At 38.3% G+C, this 7804-nt stretch overlaps 1 pseudogene; it reads left to right on the top strand.

Moving 5' to 3' along the window:
• The first annotated feature begins 4149 nt into the window (after nt 1-4149).
• Nucleotides 4150-7354, top strand: LOC148043837 (uncharacterized; annotated as a pseudogene).
• Nucleotides 7355-7804: the final 450 nt, after the last annotated feature.

The raw sequence follows: 7804 nt of genomic DNA on the forward strand, positions 1-7804 counted from the left end.
GCCTCCCACTCCCACCCCCCGCAGTCATCGCAGAAGGATACCATGGTCGAGTGGGTGTTGTATGATGGAGAAAATCATTTCTCCTGTGACTTATGGACAGGATTCAATTTACTTTTGTCTTGACAGGAAATAACATGAAAATTAGCAGAAAGCCTGACCACATGGTTTACAAACTTGAAGGATGAAAGCTTTGTGCTCATTCCAGGTGATTTTGAAATCTGCTTAGTTTTTTAGAGCCGAATGAGATTTTAAGAAACATTACCTTCTCTTTTGCTTCCCCACCTCCCCAGTATTAGGGAACCTTTTTTTTTTTCATTCAGTTAGACAAGAGCAGTTAGTGAGTTAATTGAGTATTTTAGCTAACCTCAGTACGTGACTCAGCTTTAGGCAGAATTGAGGTACTGCCTTTGGGTGGTGAATGCTCTGGGAGAAGGTTGTGCAGAGTAATGGCAAAGTTCTGCGGATCACAACAATGCCATATGTTTTTCTCTGGGATTTGTGAAACCCTAAACTCCACTAAATGGTACTTTTCTGTTATCAATAGAATGCAATCAGTATCTGGAATAGACTCAGTTGGTTTGTATTAAAAAACAATTGGTGGTGGGAAGGATAAGACAGACTCAAATGTATGTAGATAGAACATTTCATGCATACAATAAAAATAAATAATAAAAATTGGATTGATAAATTGACTTGAATTCAGATATTTATATCAGAGAAGATTTTTGAGATTGTACTTTTTCATTTATTGTTGAATATATAAATATACATATACATATACACTTTTACTCATGACTAGTCTTCATCTCTTGCTTAACTTGAAGGTTTGTTTATTATATAACATTTGGGCCTTTTAGCAATGTTTGGAAATAAGGCTTTTTAATACTATTAAAAACCTAATTGTATCTATTTGTAACTGAAATTCTTTGTAAATTTAATTGTTCTAGTTTGCAATTTGGGATTTTTCCAAAACAATAATCTGAAAAGTAAAACCTTACAGTATTTGCTTTTCCTCCCTGTTTAACTAACCCTATTTTACACAGAGGTTTAACTAATTCAGATATATGATCTATATTATTGTACTAGTTTTTAGTTGTAGATACCATAAGATAGAAAAATAGCTTCTTATATTAAATGCTGAAACATAACATTTAATGGATATTTGAGAAACAGTTTTGATTGTATTAACATAGTATGTAGAGATCATACATACAATATGTATCATTTCTAATACTGAGCTTTGTTTTTCTAAAATGTCATGTTTTCCTCTAGGTTGAGCAAAACACTTATGATACGTAGCACTACAATTTTGTATGCTTTTTGACATTCCAACACTATATTTAAAGAATACTTTTTCTTTAAAAAAAACACTAAATAAGAGCTGAGATACAAAAACAAAAGTGTTTATTTTTGCTGTAGGTTTTGGCTTTTGCTTTTTAAAGGTGCATATTTACCTTATTTTTCCACCTTCTTTTACTGATATTTGCAGGCAGTATTCAGTTCTGTCCCAGGGCTTCTAAATTAGAAACTGACAGTGAAATCATTTCTTTCTATACCTCTTAATATTCATATGTTCCCTTCTTTCACTTCCACTTTTCTCCTTTATCGTTATTCTATTTTACTCTTTGTCCACATATTTTTTTTCTGATTTATGTTACAGTTAGCATTTTCACTAACCACACTTATTACACATTAGTCTTTAAAACTCCAGGTTTCCTTTGAGTTGATTGCCATTTGGACCGGCTGGAGTCAGATAATGATGACATTAAAAAATAAAAAATAAACAAATATTAGATGGTTCCTTAGAACAGAATTGCTAAAGCAGATTGCTTTAGGTTAAGAGTAATTTGTTATCTTACCCATTCACTGATTGCTCTTGTAATGGAATTAGTGGATTTAAATGGACAAACCAGGATCAAATTTCGTTCCCAGCATGATGCATGATCTGATTTACCTATTCTTCATTAGCTTTTTTTAAATACAAAAAACAAACAAACGGTATGAATGAAACTTAACTGAAAAAGTTGATATTCTGACTTTGGGCAAAGACACGATCTAGACAAGATTTAACACTGATTCTTGATATTCCTTTTGTCTGAAGTGCTGTTGGAGTCATCATAGTCACTAAAGGGCTCAAAGCATCTTTCATTATCCTACAGACTGGTATATCATAAATAAGCCAATGTAACCAAGATATATCAGTGCAACAACTCTTCATGCTCTAAAACTATGCTAATGGATGCCTTTAGAAGTAGTCTGAAGGGCAAATGACCATTTATATGAACAATATTGCATTGGCTTTTAGACATTTTAAGTCCAATTCTAAATGTTGGACATAATGTTTAAAATCGTAGACAATTTTGCTATAGAAACTAACAAAATATTTCCTCCTATATTTATTAATAGCTTAACATCCTCCTCACCACATAAATTCCGCCAAGCCAAATCAATGCAAGGGAAACACAATATCTCCTGCAAACAATACAACTGTAGTACAGAGAATTTCTACAATATTTTTTTCTCTAAATTTTAGGAACTGTTTATATTCATAAAACATTCTGTTGCTGCTTGTGGTGATGTTGGTTTTATTATGCTCCACAACTATTTCTTTTTTTTATTGCTTAGTTTTATTGGTATTGCTTTATTATCTTTTTTTTTAAATAGAATATTTAGATGGTATAAAACAAGACTTACTAATCTAAATGTTTTAGAAATCTGGTTCCTCTATTTTGGGTTGAAAGATAATCAAACTTTATTATATTTTCACATGGAATAATAATATATAATGAAAGAATCCCATATTATTCCGTTTATATACAGAATAATACTATATAAAATAATATATTTATTCTCTATCAAATGTATATATTTTAGGAAAAGGAAAACAAACAAATGACTTCAGTTTTTTTCTGTATTATCCACCTCAGGACATCTCTTATGTTCCGTTTGAACCCTATTTATTCCATGTCTACCAATCAATAATTAGTAAAAATTATTTTCTTCACTTATTCTTAATGATTTTTAAGTAAAAAAAATATTAACTGAAAGTGTTATATCTGCTTGTACTTTAATGGTGGTAAAATACATAAAGTCAGTGAGATAACATATGACTATATGTCAGGATACATATGTCATTTTTAGTAACATAAATTGAATAATTATCTACATTATTTGTTAATGTTTAAGTAACAAAACAATTAAATAGACCTAGAGACAGAATATCACTTGTGATGATACACAAAAAAGAAGCATGAGATTTCACATCCCACGCGCTCATAGTTTCACAATTTCACATCATCAATTATTGCCACATGACTGACCTTCATTAGTCTAAGCTAAATTAATTTGAAATTGCACTCCATTTTTAATCAACATGTGTCTGCAGCAGTATAGTGCTATTATTGGTGAGATCAATATCACAGCAAGATACTGAACTATGTAGGTCAGGGCTTAGTGAAATGTTCCTAGTCTGTAGAAATACCAAAGATGTGCATACAATTATATACAATTGTTTGATTATGTACAACCAACTGTGATAGTGTGACTATAAACACAACAGCTTTTTCCAATCTGCTTTACCAAGTTAGAATAAGTTGGATTGTAGATTGACATAGCTGGAGAACATGATGAAACAGTCTGATGTAATTTTTAAGTAGAAAAGATTTTTTTTAAAAAAGATCATGCTGTCCATTTCTATTTTATGAAAACTATTTTAAGAGAGTGTGCATGTGTTGGGGCTTTTAGGGTTTTTCAGAATATTTTATTTATATTATTAAATGCATAGAGCCATACAAGAAGTATCAACAATTAAACAAGCAAACAAATGTGGAATACTAAGAAATAGGAAGTCTGAGTAACCAATTCCTCATTTCATTTGCAATTTTACATGTGTTTTCAAAAAAATAAGACCAGGTGTTATATTTTTCTTGTCATAAAACAGGTCTTATTTTCAGGGGGGTAATGTTGTCTACTGACCTCACTTCTATGTGTTGCCCCTGGCCTCCTTTTCATTGTCAGAAGCCTTCAGGAACTTCAGCAAGCATTGCAAGGCTTTCCTGAAGGCCTCTGTAAATGATAACAGAGCTTAAGATTGATCTGGAGTTCTGCTATTGGCTGCAGAAGCATTCATGAAAGCCTTGCAGGCAGAAGATGGATCCTATGGGATTTCAGACGGCGCTTGGAGAAATACCTGACACTCTCGTCCACAGTCCGGCGGAGTCCTTAGTCACTGCTTGGAATATAGCGGCGGCGGGGGCTCTAAACCGGATTGTGCCTTTGCGGCCTCTCCAAGGTTGCAGATCCAGAAGGGCTCCTTGGTTTATCGAGGAACTCCGGAACATGAAGTGCCAAAAGAGACGCCTAGAGCGCTGCTAGAGGGCCAGTAACTCTGAATCAGACCGAGCACTGATGAGAGCCTATATAAGGACCTATCTCATGGCAATACGGGTGGTGAAATGTGTGCATTTTGCCGCTCTTATTGCATCCGCTGAATCGTGCCCAGCCGCCCTGTTTAGAATAACCTGCTCCCTCTTGACAGGGAGGGACGCGGATGACCCTTTACAGGGCAGAGCTGAGGAATTTGTTCAGTTTCTAACGGATAAAGTCGCTCGGATTCATACAGATCTGGACTCCAATTGCACGGTACCAGCCGAGGTACCGGGGGAAGATCTTGAGCGGATTTTATGGAGCGAGTTTCAACGTGTCGCTCCTGAGGAAGTGGACAAGGCCATGGGAGCGGTGAGTGCCTCCACTTGTATACTGGATCCGTGCCCCTCCTGGCTGGTCTCGACCAGCAGGGAGGTGACACGGGGCTGGATCCAGAGGATAGTTAACACCTCTTTCCGGGAAGGATCCTTCCCGCTCCTCCTAAAGGATGCGGTGGTGAGACCCCTCCTGAAGAAGCCCTCTCTGGACCCAGCCATTTTAAGTAACTATCGTCCAGTCTCCAACCTCCCCTTTGTAGGGAAGGTTGTTGAGAAAGTGGTGGCATTTCAACTCCGGCGGTCCTTGGATGAAACCGATTATCTGGACTCCTTTCAGTCCGGTTTCAGGCCTGGTTACAGCACGGAAACTGCTTTGGTCGCGTTGATTGATGATCTCTGGCGAGCCAGGGATACGGGTCACTCTTCTATCCTAGTGCTCCTTGACCTCTCAGTGGCCTTCAATACCATCGACCATGGTATCCTTCTGTGGCGGTTACGGGAGGTGGGAGTGGGAGGCACCGTTCTTCAGTGGTTCTCCTCCTACCTCTCAGACAGGTTGCAGTCGGTGTTGGTCGGAGGGCAGAGGTCGACCCCTAGGCCCCTCAATTATGGGGTGCCACAGGGTTCGGTCCTGTCCCCCCCCTATTTAACATCTACATGAAGCCGCTGGGTGAGATCATACGCCAGCACGGGATTAAATACCATCAATATGCGGATGATACACAATTGATCTGTCCACCCCGTGCCAACTCAGTGAAGCAGTAGAAGTGATGTGCCAGTGCCTGGAGGCTGTTAGGGTCTGGATGGGAACGAACAAGCTTGCACTCAATCCCGACAAGATTGAGTGGCTATTGAGGCTCCCTCCCAAGGATGGTCCACCTATTCCATCTCTTAGCCTGGGGGGTGAAATTATACGCCCCTCAGAGAGGGCTCGCAATTTGGGAGTCCTCCTGGATCCACAGCTGACTTTAGAAAATCACTTGTCGGCTGTGACCAGGGGGGGCTTTGCCCAGGTTCGCCTGGTGCACCAATTGCGACCCTATCTGGACCAGGAGGCCCTTCGGATAGTCACTCACGCCCTCGTCACCTCAAGACTGGATTACTGTAACACGCTCTACATGGGGCTGCCCTTGAAGAGTGTTCGAAGACTTCAGTTAGTCCAGAATGCAGCCACACGAGCTATTGTGGGTGCACCTAGGTACACCCACATTACACCTATCCTCCGGGACTGCACTGGCTTCCTATTGGTCTCCGAACACGCTTCAAAGGGCTAGTTGTTACTTTTAAAGCCCTACATGGCATCGGACCTGGCTACCTGAGAGACCGCCTCCTGCCAATTACCTCCCATAGACCAATTAGATCGCACAGACTAGGCCTCCTCCGGATTCCATCGACCAGTCAATGTAGGCTGGTGACCCCCTGGGGGAGGGCCTTCTCTGTAGCTGCTCCGGCCCTCTGGAACTATCTCCCCGTTGAGATCCGCACCCTTACTACCCTTCCGGCCTTCCGTAAAGCGACGAAGTCCTGGCTGTTCCAGCAGGCCTGGGGCTGTTGAATTGTCCAGCCCCACCCTAGGTTGTGATTGTTGTTGCAATTTTAAACTGCTGTTTTATTTTTGTTTCCCCCTTCCCTTTTTTATTGTAAGCTGCCCGGAGTCTTCCGAGAGTGGGCAGCATACAAAACTAACAAATAATAATAATAATAATAATAATAATAATAATAATAATAATAATAATAAGAAGAAGAAGAAGAAGAAGAAGAAGAAGAAGAAGAAGAATTGGGCGGGCAAGGCAGGTGTCGGGGTGTGCAAAGCCTGGCTGCAATGTCCAAAGGTAAGTAGTAGGGTAGCTCCACCCAGCACCCCCACCCTAGCTTAATTTTTATCCATGCACCCTGGAGTTGTTGGGGTCCTAATTAGGGCTTATTTTGAAAGTAGGGCTTATATTGGGCACACATATAAAAATTAAGCTAGGACTTACTTTTGGGATAGGTTGTATTTTTGGGAAAACACCGTAGCATATCCAAGGTTAATTCAAATATGTATTTTTTTTTAAAAAAATAAAATTTTAAAATATTGTATGTTTGATCTGGATTGTGTAAATGTAGCACATTTCTTCTATACCATCATGGCTCCCATATCTAAAGTTGAGGGTAGGGAAAGAAAAGGTTCTAGACAACAGCCTACTACTCTCTTCAGAATTGAAGTTATTATCATAATGGCAGCAAAATGATGACCTTCAGTAAATAATAATACACAAAGTATTGCTTTATTCATCTTGTGCCTTCTTCCTACAGAATTCCTTCATACCTGGCAGGAAAATAGCAACAGCACTTAGATTTATCTACTGCTTCATAGTGCTTTTTAATGGTTTACACAGTCAGCATATCCCTCCCCCAAACAATCTGTGTCCTCATTTTACCAACTTCAGGAGGATGGAAGGCTGAGTCAACCTTGAGCCAGTAAGGATTGAACCCTGGAAGTCATTAGAATTAGCCTGCAATACTGCATTCTAACCAATGTACCATAGCTCATAATTAAAATAAATATGCTTTTGTGTTCTTGGTTCAAGAACTTCTGTATTCTTGGTTCAAGAATGAAAGTAGAATTTCATCTGCATGTTACTTCTGAACCAGCAGAAGAAACCTTCTAAGAACCCTTAGAAACCATAGGCTTTTTATTTAAAGTTAGCTTAATTTAGTTATCATTAAAAACTGAATATTGTAGTCTGAATCCTAAATAATATGATTACAATTTGTTACAAATAGTATGTTTCACTAGCAACAAAAATCATAGCAGAAATTATATATTAAGTTTACAGAAACAATGGCAGAAAAAAGTCTAACTAAACAAAAATGAAATAAAATGATGACACCTTATTTTAGTTTGGAATCACAACAATATTTTCAGTATATTGTGGGAATGATATACAGGTAGTCCTTGACTTAACAACAGTTCATTTAATGACTGTTTGAAGTTACAGCAGCACTGAAAAAAGTGACTTATAACCATTTTTCACACTACAATTGCAGCATCCCCATAGTCACATAATCAAAATTCAGATGCCAGGCAAGTGACTAATATTTAAGCCACATTAAAGTCA

This window comes from Thamnophis sirtalis, unplaced genomic scaffold (genome assembly GCF_051295495.1).
Source record: "Thamnophis sirtalis isolate CommonGarterSnake01/CBP01778 unplaced genomic scaffold, rThaSir2_p1.2 scaffold_10, whole genome shotgun sequence".
NCBI lineage: Eukaryota > Metazoa > Chordata > Lepidosauria > Squamata > Natricidae > Thamnophis > Thamnophis sirtalis.